The sequence below is a fragment of the Humulus lupulus genome, chromosome X (genome assembly GCF_963169125.1).
Source record: "Humulus lupulus chromosome X, drHumLupu1.1, whole genome shotgun sequence".
Classification (NCBI taxonomy): Eukaryota; Viridiplantae; Streptophyta; class Magnoliopsida; order Rosales; family Cannabaceae; genus Humulus; species Humulus lupulus.
Genome location: NC_084802.1, coordinates 68,698,314 through 68,721,122, shown reverse-complemented (window position 1 = coordinate 68,721,122; position 22,809 = coordinate 68,698,314).

The following is a 22,809-nucleotide window of genomic DNA, read 5'->3' as shown; positions in this document are numbered from 1 at the left end:
AAATTTAAGGCTGTAATCTTAGAAAATGCGTCGTTTCATTTAAAACTGCTAGTACTAAACATTTGGGATCCCAAAATAAGGTTTGAAAACTATTTACATCTTGAAATAAGTTTACAGTTGATAAATCATAAAATCATAGATTATTACAGCCATTTTCAAATAAACCCCCAACCAAAGCAGTCGGGCAGGCCAAACATGTACGCGTCGCTTCACGCTCTCCGTACTCATGGTTGGTTGACTCAGTCATTGCCCTTACCTGCAATACAGAGCACCCGTGAGCCGAAGCCCAGCAAGAAAACTCATGCAGAACATAACATATGCAGTTTATACAGTTTATCATAATAGATAATCCACAGATAAACAAGTCAACCATTAGACTAAGCAAACACGGCCAAGCCGCCCCAGAGCCTTACCGAAGCCTGGGGTATCGGTTCACACCGCGAGGATAACTCATGTATCCCTTGGGTCCCACCCTGAATATAGCATAACACATGTATCCACCGGGCCCCGCCCTGACTATAGCATCCCATGTGCTAGGTGTTACTTTCGGCCCCATGGCCGCCCCGGCCTACGCCGTACTCGGCCCCACGGCCGCCCCGGCCTACGCCGTACTCGGCCCTTGCCGTTCATTTCATCATAATCACACGTTTAGTACATTCGAAATAAACATTCACACACATCACGGTTCATTTAAGGTTAAACATTTACACATAATACAATCCGGGGCCATGCCCTACAATCACACAGTGGGGCCATGCCCTATTATCGGGTGTTACGGTTTTCTTACCTTTCCACTCAATAGCTTAGGTCACCTGACTCCTTGAGCACGATCCCACACGAGCCTTAACGCACACCTAGGCACAAACATAGGTCAAAGTCAACACCGAACCCCAAGTCCGAATACCTAGCCTCGGGACCAATCCCGAGCCCCCGGGAAGTCCCAAATCCCCAAAACAAAGTGGCGGAAACAAGCCCCGAACCCTAGGTCAAAATCCCTCATCAAAACTCAAAAATTCCCCTATGTGAACAGTGCAGCGCTACAGCGCTCTAAAGAGGGTGCTATAGCGCTACAAGCAGAAAGCACCCCCCAGAAACAGGGACTAGCGCTACAGCGCCCACTGACTAGCGCTGTAGCGCTAGTTGCAGCCCAGAAAACCCAAAATCGCATTTCTGCGATTTCTTTCACCCAATCTCAAACCAAACTTCCCCAAATCTTTACCAAACTCAAAATCAAGCTTATGAACACTCTCCATTCATCCCAAGCATCCCAAATCCTCAAATCCCAAGATCATTTATCCCAAATCTCAAAATCTACCATGAACAACCCTAAACCAGAAATTCATGCAAACCACAAAGATAGAGTCTTAGAAATCATACCATTGCTGCAAATTTCGACCTTGAATCAACCCTAAGCCTCCTTAGCTTGCTCTCCCTCAAAGCTTGCCCAGAAATCCCTAAAATTCCCATCAACTCAGCTCAAAACACAGCTTAAACCATCAAAACCCTTAAAACCGAAAATCTCTAAAACTTACCTCAAACATTGATGTGTTCTTGCCAAATCTTCAAGTCTAACCCAAGATCCTTGATGCTCAGCCTATCCTTGCTCTCCACTAAGCTTTGCCCCAAGAAAAATGGAGTGGAATGGTGCAAAAATGCACAAACCGACCCTTTGGAAAACCCACCTGTTTTTCCCTCTTTTCTTTCTTTCCTTTTCCTTCTTTTCTTTCTTTTCTTTCTTTCTCTCCACAGCCAACACTCTCTATAAATCCCACTAAGTGTAAAGCCTCATAAATCAATTTCTAAAAGCCAAATGACCAAAATGCCCTTCCTATAAATTCTCAATCCTTTTGTCCAAATAGGGCCATTTTAGTCATTTTACCCAATTCCCGCTAATCCTCAAGTGTCTCTAATATTTTCCCGTTGCTTTCCAACACCCGATAAACCACCAAATAAATATCCCCCATCATCAAAATAAATCTCAATCTATTCTCTGAATTCCTGCTTATACCCCCGGGCTCGCCCCGAGCCGGGTATAAACTCCTGTCATCACTTTCCGCTAGCCTGCTCACTGGGATCGCCTCGAGTCACAAAGCACAGATACATCCACATACCACTGTGGCCTCAACAATCAACACATATCAATACAGTTACGCCCAATCATGGCCAAAATTACAATTATGCCCTTCTAACACGATCCGGGCCTACATGCATACTAACATACATAGTCATATAACATGCTTTAAATCATAACCATGCATTTAACTCATCAAATCACACATAAATCCCATCATGCCCTCCTGGCACGCTAATCAAGGCACTTAAGCCTTAATAGCTAATTTGGGTCGTTACAATGTCTGAAAATAGAAAAACATATATGAAAAAAATTAACTTAACTAATCGTAATGGTAACTGGTTAATTAACCAAGTCTAAAAAAATAACTCAATCCATCGTCATGGTAACTAGTTACTTAGAAAATTGTAAAAAAAAATCATATGTAAACAAAAAAAAACTAAACTGATCGTTATCGTAACTAGTTACAACTAGGTATGGAAAAAAAAATCTAGACATAAAAATCTAATTTGATCGTTATCATAATTAATTATATCTAGGTCTGAAAAAAAAATCAGATCTCAAAATATAAAGAAAAAGGAACCAGTCGCCATGGGACCTGATTTCTTATACATGTTTATAATAAAAATAAAATTTGAACAAAAACACCTGAAAGATTATGATGGTAATCAGTTACAGTTATGGCTGAAAGAAAAAAAAATGAAATGCAAAACCAAATTTAAAATGCAAAATCAGATGTGAAAAAGAACAAGAAGAACAAAAAGAATAACATTAAAACTAGAAGAAGAAGAAGAAGTAGAATGGGTGTGGTGCTGCATCATTGTCGAGGGGTGAGGGGCTATGTCGCCGGCGGAGGGTTGAGAAGAAGGAAACAAATGGGGGGGGGGGGGGGGGGGGGGGGGGGGGGGGGGGGGGAGGAAGAGAAGGAGAAAGGAGAAAATGAAAAGAGATATCGTGAGGGAGAGAGAGGTATGAATGAGAGAGTGTGAGAGAGTTTTGTGGAAAATATGGTAATTCATTTTTAATATTTTTATGGAATTCCCATGTTTTAAATTTTTTTATTTTGTTTTACAAAACTCACCATATTTTGTGACATTTCGTTTTCATGTATAAATATAGATTTTCATCTACTTTTCCCCATATTTATGTAAACTTTTCTATATATATATATATATATATATATACAAAGAAATATAAAAATAAAAATAATCAGGAGTTTACTACCCAAACTACTTGATTGTTTTCTCGAGAGGAACTGTAGCGACCTAAATTTGCTAATAATGCTTGGAGCCTTGATTAGTGTGCCTGGAGGGCAATAATTGTTATACTGCATTAATTTATGCGAATTTAATGAATATGTGGTTAGTATGCATGTTAGGTGAAATAAATATGCATGTGGACCCCGTTTGTATGATAAGGGTAAATTGGTAATTTTAGCCCGCTGAGGGCATATATGTGATAATTTTATTATGTGATTTGTACCACGTGAGTGTGGTGTTATTATTGTGATGCACGTGCCGAGACGGTCCTAGAGAGCTAGTTAACTCAAAAGTCACAACGGGATTTTATACCCGGCTCGGGAGGAGCCTAGGGGTATTTTGGGGAATTTTGTGGGTTGAGTTGAGAACTAGTGGATATAGTTATTGGTGATTGAGTAACCCGGGTAACCATTTGTAACTGCTGTGAGTAACAAGTTTAGATGAAAAATGGTAGAATTGAAATAGAAGTGAAAGGACTAGAGTGCCCTTGAAGGTTTAGTTAGGAAAGGATTATTAGGAGGGGTAAAATGGTCATTTGGCAGGGGGTTTAGACAAAGTTCAGCTGGGATAAAGGGGTACACGGTTTAGCACTTAGTCATATTATGGGTTTTGTTAAAAAATTGAGAGAAGAAAAGCTAGGGCAAGAAGAAGAAGAAGAGGAGTAGAAGGAGCTGAAATTTGGAGACTTAGGAGATGAATCAAGGAAGCTTAAGGGTGAATTCTCCACTTAAGGTAAGGATTCTATGTAAATTTAAGGCTTGTTTCTGTTTTGGTTTGAGAAATTGAAGCATGAGTTAAGTTTTTAAGTCTTGTGTTGAGTTTGCTGAAATTAGAAATCAAATGGTGGATTTTTGGGTGTGATTGTGTGTTTGATCTTGATGCTAGTGTTTATGGGTTGTTAGGTGGTTCATTGGAGGTTTTAAATTGATCTTGGGGTTTAAGTATTTGTTTGGGATGATTTGGAGGGGTATTGGCTCGGAGAAATGCAGAGGAAAAACCCAGAATTTCTGGGTTCGCGAAGGAGCTCCGCGGCGCGAGGCTGTTTCCAGTCAGGGGAACTTTCTGACTTCGCTGGGCGCCGCGGCTCTCACGGGTAGCGCCGCGGCGCTAGGCTATTTTCAGGATGGGAAATTTTGCAATTTTGGGCATTTGTTCCGGGGGCTCGGGGGATGTTTCCAATGAATTGTTTTAGGAATTTGGGAGTCCCGAAAGTACGGGATTGGTCCCGGGAAGTGGTTTTGGGTTGGTTAGTATTAAAAGTGTTTTATGTGTGTTATGACTAGGATTTCAGAGAGGCTCGTGCTAGAGGACCGTGCTCGTGACTTTGGTGCACTGTGAAGCTTGGGATACAAGTAAGAAAACTGTAGCACCCGTAGGACAGGGCATGGACCCATAGTGTTAATGCAGGGCATGACCCTAAATTGTATTACATGATTATAGTATAGTTTTGATTGAATTGTTATATGTTTGAATGTTATTTGAATTATACTATATGTGATTATAGTAGCGAGAACGGCAAAGGTACCGAGAACGGCAAAGGAGCCGAGAACGGCAAATGAGCCGAGAGCGGCAAAGGTGTTGAGAACGGCAAAGGTGCCAAGAACGGCAAATGAGCCGAGAACGGCAAGGGAGCCACGAACGGCAGCGGGGCCGGGAGTAACACCTAGCACGTGGAGTGTTTGATTAGTCTAATGGACTACTTGGTTATCTATGGATTATCTGATAGGTTGATTATATATTATGCATATGCTATGTGCTGTTTGAGTTTTCTTGCTGGGCTTCGGCTCACGGGTGCTCTGTGTTGCAGGTAAGGGCATAGATATAGTCAACCAGCCATGTGTATGGAGAGCATGAAGCGGCGCGTACATGTTTGGCCTGCCCGACTGCTTTGGTTGGGGGCATTTTCTAAATGGCTGTATTAACCTGTAATTTGGTAGTCAATCAACTGTAAACTTATTTTAAGTTGTAAAACATTTTGCAAACCTTATTTTGGGATCCCAAATATTAGATACTTGAAGTTTTCAATGAAGTAAAGCATTTTCAAAAGATTACAGCCTTAACTTTTGCTTAGTCACACTTTTGTTTTAAAAACCTCAGTTAGCGAGATAATTGCACAAAGTTCTTTTTTTAAAACTCACTTGGTAACGGCTCTAAGGAAGTAGGGCGTTACAAGAACTTAGGGGTTGTTTGGTATGGTGTAATATTTTCATGGGAATTGTAATGCCCCAAATTTCCTAATAAGGTTTAGGACCTTGATTAGGAGGCCGGGAGGGCCATAATTGCTTTATTATGCTATTTAATGATTATATGCATGTTTATGTGAATTATATTATAATATGATGTCATATGCATGCATGTGGGTCCACATTTGATATATTATGCTGTTTTGACAATTTGGCCCATTGAGGGTAATTTGTGTATTTGGGTGCATGGTGTGACTTGTGAATGAGATTCCATTATTATGGAGATATATTCGAGCTATTTGGCATGAGACGGTCATTTTTAGTGGATTAGCAGTTTTGTCATAACGGGGTCAATTTTGGGGTAATAGAAATGTTTATTTGATGATAAATTGGAAGTTATTGAGATCAGGGTGAAATTCTGGACGTTTTGACTATAATGTCCCCGGGGATGTTTTCGAAACCCCGAGCACTAGGTTTTATTTGAGGTTACTTAAGCTTGAAGTAGCTGTCAGATAGAACATACGATAAGAAAAAAAACCTCCCGTTCTCCCTTTTCAAAGTCTGTTTTACCGTTTAAGCCTTTTTGAAGAAATCTTGAGTTCTAGGCGTCAGAACCGAGAGAGGATCGAGGCATAGCGATCCTAGGAAATATTAGAAGCTTCTTGACCGAAGGATTCGACAGAAAACAACCCAATTGAAGGTAATCAAAGTTTAAAGTTTTGAGTTTTTAGAGTTTCTAAGCTTTGAATTGGACTTTGTGAATTGTTGAGTTTTCGATTCGTTTGAACCATGGGTTTAGAGGGTTTTGATGCATGGGGAAGCTTTGGAATCTTGTCTTAATGATTGGGGAAGGTTTAGGGATGATTTTGGAGGTTTTGAGAAGCTGAAAACGCGTTTGAGAATGGCCCAGGGGTGGGGGCCGCGGCTCTGTTCTTGGGCGCTGCGGCCTTTGCTCGATGAAGAAGGAGAGGTTCTGTTTGCGCTGGGCGCCGCGGCCCTTGGGTTGGGCGCCGCGGTGCTTGCCTCTGGAATTCCTGGGGGCCGCGACACAAGGTGCCAGGGCCGCGGCTCAAGTGCATGGTTGAGCCCATTTGCATGTTTTGACCCCGGGATCATGGTTTTAGGCCTCGGGATCACTCCTACTACCCGGATTAGTGAGGATTGATGTCTCGGAGGCTAAATCTTTGTTTGAGAACCTTTGATTGTCATGTTATTAATGGTATCCTATAATGTGTTATGATTAGGTAACTGCTAAAGGAATAAAAGCTAAACCGTTCTCAAGGGTCGTTCTTTTGTTCATTCTAGCTCGAATCAGAGGTAAGAAAACTGCACCCCATATGTGACATGCATGGCTATGATTGATGCATGTTGGATATTTAATGTGAACATTGATAGCATAGTGTATGCTTGGCAATTTTTCCCATTTGCATATGATTATTATTGAGGCATGCTAGATGATTAAGTGTGATGCATGCGATGCACGAGAAACATGTGATTAGGGCATGCCATGAATGATGAATATGAGAATGGTCAGAGCTTGAGTCTCTGTGTTTGTGCATGATCATAATTATGCTAGCAACTGTTTAGTAAGCATGCTGAATGCCCTATTCTTGGATAATTGGCATATGATACACATTGATAGCATTGCTTACCTATGCATGGTACTGACTAATTAGTCAGATTTGGCAAAGGTGCTAATATCAACTGTGAAGCTGTGACTTATTAGTCAGGTTCGGCAGTGGTACTGGGCACTGGTCACGTTGCACTGACTCATTAGTCAGAACGACCTTAGCATGTATCACGCAAGCCAACGGAGATTAGATCTAATCGACTATCAGCATTGAATGACTCAAAGAGCATTAATGCCAGACCGACCTCGAGGGTCGATGAATGAAGTAAGCGCTTGGAGGCTAGTGGCTTACCTAGCAGCCACTCTCCCACTTGAATTAGTGACTTGCTTGTTAGTCACTCAGTATGGTTTACCAGAACCTATTGAAGGCTAGTGGCTTACCTAGCAGCCACTCTTCCACTTGAATTAGTGACTTGCTTGTCAGTCACTCAGTATGGTTTACCAAAACCTATTGAAGGCTAGAGGCTTACCCAACAGCCACCCTTCCATTTGAATTAGTGACTCGCTTGTCGGTCACTCAGCATGGTTTATCAGAACCTCAAGTGTTGGGACACTCATCTGATTAGGATTGACTTGATAGTCCTCCAATCAGAAGGCCAGGATTTCTTATCCTGGATACCCCAGCATTGTTTGAGGTCATTTGCATGCTTGAATAAAGCTATGTTTGCTAGGCATGCCTGATATGGTTTGATATCAAGATATGACTGTTTATGAGCATATGAGTTTTCTTGCTGGGCTTCGGCTCACGGGTGCTTTGTGGTGCAGGTAAAGGCAAAAGGAAGCTGGACCATCCTTGAGTTGGAGAGCTTAGGTGATGACGTGTACATATGCAGCTGCTCGACCAATACTTGGGCGAGGTTTGAAAGTGGAACTAGGGCTGAACCCTGTTTTGCCGCTTAGAACGGCCTGTTGTAAACACTTTCTTGTAATAAACTCTGAAATTATATTTTTGGGATCCCAAAGTAAACAGTAAAGGTTCTAGTGAAACGTTATATCTTAACCAAGGTTTTTAACCCCTAAACCGCTAATCATACTTAGTTACACGTTTATGGCCAAACGACTCGATTAGCGAGTTTAGCACTGTTTGCAATGTGCACTGTAGCGATCCCTGGAGTTGGGGCGTTACAGGAATGGTAATCTTCAATATTCTCATGTTTGGTATGAGGTTTTTGTTTTTTTAAGCCCGGAAAACTTATTATTGTAGAAATGAGATTATTCCATGTGAGGGTAATCTTAAATCCTTTCGAAAAGGTGGATTCTAAATATTCCAATCAATCATAATACAGTGGATTCTACATTTTATTAATTTTTCAAAGTAATGTGTAAAATTCCTATGTTTTACCAAACAATGTAATTCAATTGACAAGAATCTAACTTAATATTCTCATACACAACCAAACATAACTTACAAGTTTCCAGACAATTATATTCTCCTCTTTAATATTCTACTTAATCATATTATTTTGAACCCCTTATACCAAAATGCATAGTAACAACCAGAGTAGTTCTTTATAAAAGAGCACGAGTGAAACTCATATTGATAGAGGAAAACATAACAACAAGATAGGGTATTGGATGAAATACTAAAAAACCATAGCTATCGAAGAGAAAGATCATTTTATTTGCTCCAAAAATCCAGAGATTTAAGGATTATTCATCTGCAATTATCACACCCTATAGCTGATAGTAGTAGTATTATTTCTCTGCACTGCTCGTCGTTATTCAGTGGCCACCCATGGTGTTTCTCCTGTCAATCGTTATTCACGATCCTTATTGTTGGAAAATAAGGTGTTGTAATCTTTTTAAAGATAGTCGACTTATATATTAATTTTGGAATAAGGATTTGTCATGTATTTGCTACTAAATAATATATTAGTATGTTGGTTATTGTTTAGTACTGACACAAATATCTAAGGGCATGTTTGTTGGTAACTAGTTTACCGTTTGTGCAGCGGAAAGCATGGGGTGTTTAACCGAGAGATTTAAAAAAATATATTTAAACAAAATTTAAATAATCGGAAACATTAATCATAATGAAATAAAAAGATGAGGATTTACCAGTTGAAGAACTATCAAGAATCTTCGTTACCTTTTGTATCTCCAATGAACATCTAATCCAAAGCATTCTTTAAAATACTCAGACCGAATTCGTCCAAGATGTATCTGTACACCTCAAGACGTGTGTGGGCACGTAGGGTAATTGGTAGGAAAATATTTATGATTCACAAGATATTCTCAACACATGAGATCTTGGAATATTAGGTTTGAGATAGTTTTCAGGGATAGAGAAAAATAATATGATATATTTTTCTCTCTGTGAAAAGCTTAGAATTTTCTCTCTCTTGAATATTCTCTTTGTTAAGCGTATTATGAAACTATTTCCATCTATAAATTTATAAAATAATTAATTAAATTTTAAAATTCAAAATTCAAGTTACAAATCAATTATTAAATAATTAAATAAATAAAAGAAATATCCAAGACCCATTATTAGACATTGTCGTGTAACACATCCCTGATTTTAGTGATGTGTTCCAACCATTTTTCTTAATTATTATTTAATAATTATTTATTCAAAAATATCTAATCCTGATAACTTATTTATCAGATTAATTAAAGAATAAATATCATCTCAAATTCAAATCTAATTTGAATTATCAGAAATATCTTTTCACATTATTTAAATAAATAAAACTAATTAATTCAAAATTAATTATCTTAATTATTTAAATGCCATTTTCTAAAAATACCATTTGTAAGACCCCACGTTACTATGGCTGCTTCCTGGAATGACGACTAGCCCTGCAAACCAACACGAGTATTTCCAGCGTGATTTGTCCTCACTCGCATGATTCTTGAGAAAACTTCAGAGGAGGTCAGCCATCATGAGACTACTCCAGGTCAAGCACACTTAACTTTGGAGTTTTCAAGTGATAGGCTACCGAAAAGAAGATGCATCTTGTTGGCATATGTAGTACCCATCAATCCATTTAAGCCATCTTCAACTATGTAGTCCCATACCTACACAGTCTTAGAATCATCACACTTGACCTTCCCCAGACGATGTGGGATTGCACAGCTTCTTACCTGGTCTTTCCCCTTGCGGATCACGAGATTCTGACTATCACAATATGGTATCAGAGCCTTGACCCAGCCGAAAGTGTGGCCGACGGGGACGTTGGACCCCTAAGGGAGGGTAATTATGATAGTTAGAATCATGTGATCCGTAGGGGAAAAGACTGGGTAAAAGCTGTGCAATCCCACATCGCCTGGGGAAGGTCAAGTGTGATGATTCTAAGACTGTGTAGGTATGGGACTACACAGTTGAAGAGGGCTTAAATGGATTGATGGGTACTACCTATGCCAACAAGATGCATCTTCTTTTATTTGTGATGCCCCACGTCACTATAGATGCTTCCTGGATTGACGACTGGCTCTGCAAACCAACACGAGTCTTTCCAGCGTGCTTTGTCCTCACTCGCACGCTTCTTAGGAAAACTTCTCAGGAGGTCACCCATCATGAGACTACTCCAGGTCAAGCACGCTTAACTTTGGAGTTCTCAAGTGACGGGCTATCGAAAAGAAGATGCATCTTGTTGGCATAAGTAGTACCCATCAATCCATTTAATCCCTTTTCAACCGTGTAGTACCATACCTACACAGTCTTAGAATCATCACACTTGACCTTCCCCAGGTGATGTGAGATTCATAGCTTTTTACCCAGTCTTTCCCCTTGCGGATCACGGGATTCTGACTGTCACAATCACCCCCCCCCCCTTAGGGATCCGACGTCCCTGTTGGCCACACTTCTAGCTGGGTCAAGGTCGTGGGGAGGTGAGAGACCAATAGACAACGATCTTCTTGCTTTACTATTCGAGGATCAAGAACAGGCTTCTCTGCCTTTTCCAAGGCCTCCGGCACCACCCCCAATTCCTACGACTAGCCTTCCACAAGAACTCCCAAAGATAAACCACACATGGGTCGTGTTAAACATACAACCCATAGGAAAAGAAGAACCACAGACTTACCTACTAGCCAGCTAGCAGCCAATACCGAGGGTCCTGCGAACGACCCTCAACCCTTGAACGTTGCACCACCAGAGATTCAGCCCAAGGCCCGTCCACATGAAGGGCCACAAGCAGATGTACCCTAGTACATCGCACCCCCGAGCGTCATATCGAACAGGATGGTGGCTAAGTACCCCAAGAAATACTGGCTTCCTGGGATTACCTTATACAAGCCCACACCTGACCAGAGGGAAAACGTGCCCGGATGTGTCTACAGTGTCTGGTCACAGTATCACATAGAAACAAGGGCAATTTTTCCCTTGCATAAATTTTTCCAAGGGGTGGTCAATTATTTCAAGGTTGCACCATTCCAAATAACCACCAATGGATATAGAGTTCTTTCAGCACTCTATATCCTGTAAAATCACAAAAAATGGTCTGTGCCTACCCCTCACAAGATCAACTACCTGTTCCATTCACATCCAACCCCAACCAAAGCAACACGGGGCTCTTCCATTTCTATCACCAGAAATCTGGTCACACATTCCTGAGATATATAACTTATAAATCCAACGTGGGAAAGTACTTCCAAGAGTACTTCCTCATGACTAACCTGGTAGCAGACAACATCGCCTTCACGCGAGTAGGTAAAAAATTCAATCTCTGTTCAACATTCTTCTAGTCACTTTACATATTTTCCTTGTTCTTAGATGGTTTGCACTGTGCCTAGGTCCATGGTACCGACCAGAACCTACTCCAAACATGGAGATAAGAGCTGCAGCCCTGGCCAGCATGACGAATATAGAAAAAAACGTCAAGGAGCTGGTCATAGAGAGCAATTTGAGGTTGGTCGACCTCTTAGAGCCTCACCAATAGGAGAGGGAATCAACTGCGGGGAGTGCCACTAGTGAGGGAAATAAAGAACAAGAAAACCTCGAGCAGCAACAGGATGTGTCACATCCCTAAAGGCACTGACCAATGAAAGTGACCATTCGAGAACCCAACCCAACACTCGACCAGCCAATATCCCTCCCCAACATGGGAGGGGAAAACAAAAATTACCCGAATTTGCTGGTCCTATACTTAAATCCTCCAATGAGAACGATAAAGATTTTTCACTTTTAGATACATTTCCCATCCCTTATCATCTGTTTGAGAGGGACGACAATTTTAATTTTACGACCCGTAGTTTTAGCTTGGACTTCTTCAAGGCAGATAGTGAGTGTAGCAGTAGTTCTTTTGATAACGTAGCGACCAATAATTGTAGTTCGGGTATACTACTTAGAAGTTCTTTTTAGTTTATTTCCTTATCATGCAAAACTATTTCTTGACATATCTGCTCGTTTGTTTTTTTTTTTGTAGTCATGCAATGTAACACCCTGGATAGCCAAGACCATTAAACTGTGTATTTAAAATAGTACATGACTTGCTAATCAAGTCGTTTGTACATAAACGTGTTACTAAGATTAATTAATGGGTTAGGGTTAAAAAGTTTTGATCATAAATAGTTGTTTTTCCATTAAAAGTAAGAGTTTGTACATGAGATCTTAAAAATGGTGTTTACAAGGCAATTACAACCCTTAAAAACAAATACAATTGAAGCCAACCTAAGTGGAAAAAATACAGTTTTGGCTCTAGTCCCTATCAATCCCTCGGCCGTGGCGGTCGAGCAGCTGTTGATGTACACACCGCCCCCAAAGCTCTCTAACTCACAGCTGGTCAAACTTTCCCTTTCCCTTACATGCACCACATAGCACCCGTGAGCCAAGGCTCAACAAGAAAACTTAATTCACATGCTCCAATGAACAACATTATATATATAGTAAGTTCAGATCAATCGAGCCAATAATAACATAATATAAGCAACAAGCTAGGCAATAATAAATAGTTTAATCCAACATGTAATTCAATCTCAGTAATCACTTAAATTAGTTAGGTGTTGGCACACTTAGGCCAAGCCCTTTAGTTATTTAGCTGACCCCAGCTCGCTTAGGCCGGGCTGAGTACCGCACGCTTAACATCAAGTTAGACTTTCACATCAAATATATCAGATAGATAGATTGCAAAACACACAATCGAAAGCAGCATGAAAAAACATGCCTATCCAGATATCTCCAAACACAAATACATTTACAATCTCACATATATTCATTTACAAGGGATCTCAGCCCCATTCACAACTCGGGTGCAGTTTTCTTACCTCGAGTCTCTAGCTGAAGATGAAGAGTGGTCTCGAGCAATCCTCAGTCTCGAGCCTTAACAGTAACCCTAGACACAAAGCGATAATGGACAACTATCAAAATCTAAACCAATTTAAAGCTTTAGAATAATATACTAGCCTCCGGGACCTTGAATTTTACTAAACCGGGTAGTAGAATTCGTCCCGAGCACTTATGTTTAAGTTCTCGAGTTAAAAAACTATTGTGGCTAAGTCTTCCTATGTGGGTCGCGACTTGGCCTTGAGGGTCGTGGCGCGCCCCCTAGTCAGAGGCTCCCAACCCCAAATCCCCATGACACGCGCTGTGACTTGCCCCTTAGGGTTGCGACGCGCCTACGAAATAGAAAGCCTTACCATGGCTTCTGGAGTCATGCGGGCCGCGACGCCCAAGAATAAGATCGCGGAGAGACCCCGCGAACCTAGAAATCCCAACTTCTTCTTGCGTTTTCCCCAAACCAAAGCCACATAATGCAACTTAAACATGTACTAAAGCCAGAATTGAGTCTAGAGCTCTCAATAACACGTTATAAACAACACATATGATCTATAATACTAGCTCAAACTACCTTAAATCCCAAATCAGAAACTAACTTAAGCATCTCTAAGCATGTCCAAAACCCAACCAGAAATTCAACAGATCAGGGTCTACAATCTTACTTCACTAATAACTTTGTCCTCAGCTATCCCCTTGCCTACTCCTAGCTTGATTCCCCATTCCCAGCTTCAATTCCTAAGCCTTCTCTTCAAAACCCCAAAGTCTCCAAAGCCTTAGATAGAGAGATATATGAACGTGAGAGTGAGAGACAGCAACTCAATGTTTTGTTTTCTTTTTGATTGCATCCCAAGACTACTCAAGTCTATCCTAAGCTTCTACTAAATTCTAGAACCCAAGACTAAGTTGTCTCTTGGCACAAAAAGACCACAAGTTCCCCTAGTGATAACTCAGCCCTTTATTGCCCTTAAAGGAAAAATGATCAGTTTCCCCATTTCCCGATAACTCCTTGAGTAGTCCTATGAATTCCCAATTAATCCCGGCATACCCAACTAATCACCGAATAATTACTCGTTACCCCATGATCCCAAATACACACTAAGTCTCCAAAATACCCCTAGGCTCACCCCGAGCCAGGTATTAGACCACATTGTGACTATTATGTTAATCCACCCACCAAGATCGCCTCAAGCCGAATACTACAAATATATCCACATAATAATGTGGTATCAATCATTTAATGCACATATAATCACATTTATGCATTCAACGAGCCAAAATCACAAATATGCCATATTTAACAAGAACGGGCTCACATGCATATTTAATACACATAAACATGCATATATATATTCATATTATAATATAAATCATGTATGTCATGTAGTCACACATTTAATCAATTAATTTCACACATATATCCAATTAGGCCCTCCAGGCACACTAAGCCTTATTAGCATTTTTGGGACGTTACATGCAATCCGACGACGCATTCGACATATACGCCTCTTCCGTGTCAACTCAGTCAATGGCGTGGCAATCTTCAAAAACCCTTCCATGAACCGTCTATAATATCCCGCTAACCCAAGGAAACTTCTAACCTCTGAGGCGTTCCTTGGCCTCGGCCAATCCCTAACTGCTTCTACCTTGGCCGGGTCTACCTTAATCCCATTTCCACTAATTATATGTCCAAGGAATGCTACCTCTGGTAGCCAGAACCACTTTTTAAATTTATCATACAACCGATGCTCCCTCAACATCTACAATACCAATCGTAGATGCTAATCATGCTCTGCCTTTGAACGAGAGTAAACCAGGATGTCGTCGATGAAGACAATCACAAACTGATCTAAGAAATCCTTAAACACCCTGCTCATCAAATCCATAAATGTTGCTGGGGCATTGGTCAATCCAAATGACATGACCAAGAACTCATAATGCCCGTATCTCGTGTGGAAGACCGTCTTCGGAATATCCTCGTCCTTGATCCTCAGTTGGTGATAACCAGATCGAAGATCAATCTTTGAGAATACCGTCTTACTCTGCAACTGATCGAACATGTTGTCTATCATCAGTAGTGGGTACTTGTTCAATTCCCTGTAATCTATGCACATCCTCAGGGTACCATCCTTCTTCTTCACAAACAAAACCGGAGCACCCCATGGCGAGAAGCTAAGTATGATAAATCCCAAATCTAGTAGCTCCAGTAATTGTATCTTCAACTCTTTCAACTCTGCCGGAGCCATTCTATACAGTGCCCTCGATACTAGTTCCATACCCAGTGCTAACTCAATGACGAACTCGATCTCCCTATGCGGCGACATTCCCGGTAAGTCCTCAGGGAACACACCCAAGAACTCACATACTAATCTAGTCTCCCATGGCCCTACTAGCATGAGCCTAGTGGTATCCACCATACTGGCTAGAAAACCTATACAACCTCCTTGTAATAGGTCTTGAGCCTTCAACACTGATATCATGGGAATGTGAGGTCCATGTACAGTACCCAGAAAAATGAAGGGGTCCTCACCATCAGGCTCAAAAGTCACCATCTTTTTCCTGCAGTCTATAGTTGCCCCATATCTGAATAAGCAACCCATCCCCAAAATCATGTCGAAGTCATCCATACCCAACTCGATCAAGTCTACTGATAGTTCTCTACTGTCCACCATCACTGACAGTGCACTAATCCATCTCCTAGAAACTACCAATTCCCCCCGTAGGCAGTATAGTCCCAAACCTCGTAGTATAATACTCACTAGGCCTACACAATCTATAAATCACTCTACTAGAAACAAATGAACGTGTAGCACCAAAGTCAATCAATACAGTATATGAAGAGCCAGCGCTAGAAAGCTGATCTGTCACCACCAAGGGACTAGCCTCCGCCTCTGCTTGAGTCAAGGCAAACACTCAAGCTAGATTCAAGTTGTCTGCCTTCCCTAATTCTTCTTTCTTCAAAGTCGAGCAATCTTTCTTGAGGTGCCCAATCACCTCGCACAAGTAACATGCTTTCGCCCGACATTCTCCTAGATGGCGCTTCCTGCATCTAGCACACTCTGGGTAGCTTCTCCATGTCTAACCACCACCCTGTCGGCCACCCTGGGCACCTCGGCCCCTTTTATCAAAACCAGTAGTGGTCGAGGTGTCAGGGGTCTTCCTCTTCTGATCACTGGGGCCTCCGCCTTACTAGATCCTGTAAGTGGAGGCACTGCCCTCCAAACATCTCGTCTTACAGTGCTCTCTCTCCATATCTTGTTTTTTGCCTCCCCAGCACTGAGGGCCTTCTCAACCACCTAGGCATAAGTAGTTTCCCCATGTACTAATGTGATCCACACATCTCAAGCTATCATGGCATTAAGCCCCTGAACAAACCTGTCCTGCTTGGCTGCTTCTGTAGGCACTAGATCAAGTGCAAATCTGGCTAGTGTGTCAAACTTTAGGGCATACGCAATAGCTATCATGCTACCCTGTACCATACCGATAAACTCATTCACCTTTCCCGCCCTGACGGCAATATTGTAGTATTTCTGGTTGAACAAATATCTGAACTCATCCCAACTCATAGTGGAAACATCTCGAGTCTGGCATGCCACCTCCCACCAAATGCGGGCATTATCTCGAAGCATATCGGTGGCGTAGGCCACCCTATCATTACCTTACACCCTCATGAAGTCCAGGATGGAGGTGATCAAACTCATCCACTGTTCAACCTTAAGTGGATCTAGTCCTCCCTCAAAGATGGGAGGATGCTGCTTCTTAAATATTTCATAAAGTGGCTCCCACCTGTTCCCAATCTCAGATGGTTGTACTACTAGTGCCACAACAGGTGGCAAGTCAGGTGCAACACTCCCTAGCGAAGCCTGCTGCCTCAGAAGAAAAATCTCTTCCTCTTGACTCTGAAGTCTAACTTGCATGTCAGCAAGCAGTTGCTGCTAGTTTTCAAGGACTGACGGAGGGTTCTGGCCCTGATGATCATCTCTAGCCTCAATCTTGTTGCTGGCTAGTCGAATTGATCGCCTTGGAGGCATAACTCCCCAAGTCTATCTGCAATCAATGACTCGACTGATCAAGTAATGATAACAGGTTTAAAAATCACCCCACGGTCTAACGCCGATACTCAAGCAACATTATACAATTATAATGCAAACATGCATTTTAACAGTCATTCACATACAGTACCAATGCTAATGAGCACGCCCTATCATATCCACATAGCAGTCAAGGGCCAGGCCCTATCAGTATATCTCGTGCTTCCTAATAAACATGCAGATAAGACATTTTTATTTCATTTAAGCAATCCAGCATGTAATCACATATATGGTTACCAAACCATGAGGCGAGCTTGTCTTTAGTGGCGAGTGTACATGTAACTCCCTGGATAGCCAAGACCACTACACTGTGTGTTTATAAAAGTGCCAGACTTGCTAAACAAGTCATTTAATTAAAAACGTGTTACCGAAACTATAATGGAACTAGGGTTAAAAGATCTTGGTCTCAAAAGCTGCATTTCTTATAAATAAACATTTTTTTGTTTACACGGGATCCAAAAATTAATAGAATTAAAACCATTTACAAAAGATTCGAGATTTAATTACAGTATTAGCCATACTAAGGCAAAATAGACAGTTAAGCAATCCCTATCCCGATCCACTCCTTGGCCATGGCGACCGAATAGCTGACTATGTACATTCTGCCCCGTAGCCCTCCACCTCAGTATTGGTCCAACTTGCCTTTGCCTTTACCTGCACCACGTAGCACCCGTGAGCCAAGGCCCAGCAAGAAAACACAATAACAGAGCATAAACAATCATCAAACAATTCAATATCTCATATCACATAAACATATTCTCATTAGACTAAACATCCATGATAATCAAGTATACCAAACATGTCATTTCTCATCAACAATTAATCACAAATGATAACTAGGGTTAGCGCCCTTAGGCCGCACCCTTTGTTTATCCCACTGACTCCAGCCCGCTTAAACTGAGCTCAGTGAATATTAAGCTGTCCTCGGCTACCAGTGGCCAAGCCACGCCCTGTGCGCAAATATTGTATACGGCACCCGTAGGTCATCTATCACATGTCCCATGGCATAATACCATCATTGACATTATATAGATATCGGGAGCACTTAGTCCCATCACAAACAAAATATCGGGTGCACTTCTCTTACCTTTAAATTTACTAGCTTCGTTCAGTTTGATCCTTGAGCACGATCCCTCTTGAACCCTAGCGCGCACCTAGTCACAACCACAGGTCAAAACCATCACCAAACCTCAAGCCCAAAACCTAACCTCGGGACCAATCCCGAGCCCTCGGGAAGCTCTAATTGCACCAAACGGGGTGGTGGAATCGAACCCCTAACCCCCGAGCAAAAACCCTTGAAAATAACTCAAAAACCCTTTTCTGGAAGCAGGGTAGCGCTACAACGCTCTTTGGAGGGTGCTACAACACTACAAGCAGAACCAAAATCCCCCAGACAACCAAGCCTAGCACTACAACGCCCAAAGGCTAGCGCTGTAGTGCTAGTCACAGAACCAGCACCCTTGCATTTTTCCTTCCTGCGATTTCCCCGAGCCAACCCTTACCAAAACTTTTCCAATCTTCAACCAAACTTAAAAAATGCTTATCGACACACTCCACTCATCCCAAGCATCCCAAATACATAAAACCCAATCACATGCACCCCTAATCTCAAAATTCACCATGGTTGAACCTCAAACTTAGAAACTTCAGCACAACAGTCAAAACCTTAGAATTTAAAGCTTAGAATTTCATACCTTCAATGGGGATTCGACCTTAAGTCAGCTTCTACACCTCCTTGTCTTACTCCTCCTCAAACCCCTGGCTTGAATTCCCTAGAGTTCCCACCAAATTCAGCTTAGACACCATAGTTCTATACCAAAACCAAAAACTGAAGAAACTTCAAAGTCTTTCCTCAACTAAATGGCTTATTCTTGCTAAACCTTTGCCAAATATTCAAGCCAGACCAAGAACTCTTGCCTCAAGCTTACTCTGGCTTTCCCTGGGTTTCTGCTCCAAAATACCTCAAGAACTGATGAAGAAAACCTAGACCGACTGCTCTTCTTTCCCTTCTTTTCTTTCTTTCCTTTTATTTCTTTTCTCAGACTTCTACTTCATTCTACAAACTCCACTAAGCATAAAGCCTCAGTTATGCCTATATTTATATGCCAAATGACCACAATACCCTCCCCTTTAATTCTAAATCCTTTAATCCACTTAAGAGCATTTTGGTCATTTTACCCAATTCCCGCTAATTCCTCAAGTGTCTCTAATATTTTCCGCTTACTTCCCGATACCTAATTAATCACCAATTATATTCCTCGATGTCAAAATAGACCCCAATATATATTCTCTAAATTCCCATTTATACCCCCAGGCTCGCCCCAAGCCGAGTATAAATCCCCGCCGTGACTTTTTCACTAACTTGCTCACTAGGATCATCTCGAATCGCAGATCACAAGTATATCCACATAATAATGCGATCTCAACAATTATCACATATATATACAGTTATGCCCTCAACGGGCCAAAATTACAATTATGCCTTTTCTAACCTAATCAAGGCCTACATGCATACTAATACACATAGACATGCATCTCAGATATTCAAATATTCATATAGCATGATTTTAAATCATTAAATCACATATATTCTAATTATTCCCTCCCGACACACTACTCAAGGCCCTTAAGCCTCATTAGTTGATTTGGGTCGTTACAGTACATGCCCAGCCAATCTTCTGGAACCCTTACACCTAGACCGCTCTGATACCAAGTTGTAATGCCCTAGATAGCCAAGACCATTACACTGTGTATTTAAAATAGTGCAAGACTTGCTAATCAAGTTGTTTGTACATAAACATGCTACTAAGTTCAATTAACGAATTAGGGTTAAAAAGTTTTGATCATAAATATTGTTTTTCCATTAAAAGTAAGAGTTTGTAGACGGGATCCCAAAAATGGTGTTTACAAGGCAATTACAACCCTTAAAAACAAATACAACTGAAGCCAACCCAAGTGGCAAAAATACAGTTTTGGCTCTAGTCCCTATCAATCCCTCGGTCATGGTGGTCGAGCAGCTACTGATGTACACACCGCCCCCAAAGCTCTCCAACTCACGGCTGGTCCAACTTTCCCTTTCCCTTACCTGCACCACATAGCACCCGTGAGCCAAGGCTCAGCAAGAAAACTTAATTTGCATTCTCAAATGAACAATGTTGACCTGTGAAATTGGCCAACGATCGTATGTACAGTATACGACACCTTTTGAACGAAATAAATTGAATAAATGACAGAGTACGATTATCTTAAGTAAACACACATAAATTTTATAGTGGTTCAACCATGTTCTAATGAACAGTAATAACCTAATCCACGTAGCTTTTAGTATTGAATCACTCGACAATTACACTGTTGAACCAAAGTATTCACTCATTCTTACATGCCCATAATTTCTCCCCAAATGTTCTTTAGATATCCAAAATTCTAGAAAAAATGATCCAAAGGAAAAAGTCTTCTTTACGAAGCGCCGAGTCCTTTATTTATAGTATCCATTGGCTGTTACATGATCAGTAGTACTGGAGATCGTGGTTTGTTACACGATCATTGTGAGTAAAGATACGTGTCCACCTCCCCATGATTATGATATCATGGGTCTTCATGTTGTCTTCTCTGGATCGTGGTTGATAATGCACGATAGAAACCTCTAGGAAGATGTTAAGTCTCAGTTGGTATATGAGACTTAGGTGCTAGGCCCGATGACCCGAGCTTGGGTGCTAGGCCTGTGACCTTCTGGGTGCTAGGCCTGTTGGTCTCAGTTTGAATGAGAGTGAGTATATCTCAGTGAAGTGTACTTGGGGGTTTGAGCTGACCACCTTATGAAGAATAGGGTGGGCCGACCACCCAGGTGGTTCTTGATGTCAAGCCGACCACCCCTAGGGATCCTTGGGCATACTGGGCTGACACCCTGGGGTAGGGGTCAGACTGACCACTCTCTTGGACACACTAGGCCCGACCATCCTGGGGTAGAGGTCAGGCCGACCACCCCTAGGGCTCTTGGGCCAACTTAGGCCCACCACCCCTAGGGGTAGGGGTCAGGCCAACCACCCCTAGGGGGGTTTAGGCTTGGTCGACTTCCCCATAAGTGTTGGACCTATCTTTTTTGCACGTCGGTCATTTCTCAATACTTTTTCATTTTTTCCCTTATTTGTGATGTCACATGTCGCATTCTCATTCGCCACGTCATCCTTGTATTTTTTAGGGATAACAAACAAAATTATACATATAGTAAATTTAGACCAATCAAGCCAATAATAACAGAATATAAGCAACAAGCTAGGAAATAATAAACAATTTAATCCAACATGTAATTCAATCTCAGTAATCAGTACAATTAGTTAGGTGTCGACGCCCTTAGGCCGAGCCCTCTAGTTATTTAGCTGACCCCAGCTCGCTTAGGTTGGGCTGCATTCCGCACGCTTAACATCAACCCCGGCTCCCTTAGGCCGTACTTTCACATCAAATATAATAGATAGATAAATTGTGAAACACGCAATCGAAAGCAGCACGAACAAACATGCCTATCTAGATATATCCAAACACAAATACATTTACAATCTCACATATATTCATTTACATGAAATCTCAGCCCCATTCACAACTTGGGTGTAGTTTTCTTACCTCGAATCCCGAGCTGAAGATTTAGAGCGGTCCCGAGCACGATCCTCAATCCCGAGCATTAACGGTAACCCTAGCAACAAAGCGATAATGGACAACTATCAAAATCTAAACCAATTAGAAGCCTTAGAATAATATACTAGCCTCCAGGACCTTGAATTCTACTAAACTGAGTAGTAGAATTCATCCTGATCTCTTAGGTTTAAGTTCCCGAGTTAAAAAAACTATTTTGGCTAAGTTTCCCTATGCTGGCCGCGACCTGGCCCCAAGGGTCGCAGCGCGTCCCTTAGTCAGAGTCTCCCAGCCCTAAATCCCCAGCGACATGCGTCATGATTTTCCCCTTAGGGTTGCGGTGCACCTACAAAACAGAAAACCTCTCAGGGCTTCTAGGGTCACGCGGACCGCGGCTCCCAAGAACGAGGTCGCAGTGCGATCCCGCAAACCCAGAAATCGCAGATTATTCCTGCGTTTTCCCCCAAACCAAAGCCAAAAAATTCAACTTAAACATGTACTAAAGCTAGAATTGAGTCTAGAACTCTCAATAACACGTTATAAACATCACATGTGATCTATAATACTTGCTCAAACTACCTTAAATCCCAAAATCAGAAACTAACTTAAGCATCCCTAAGCATGTCCAAAACCCAACTCGAAATTCAACAGACCAGGGCCTACAATCTTACCTCAATAATAAATTTGATCCTCAGTTGTCCCCTTGCCTGCTCCTAGCTTGATTCCCCAATT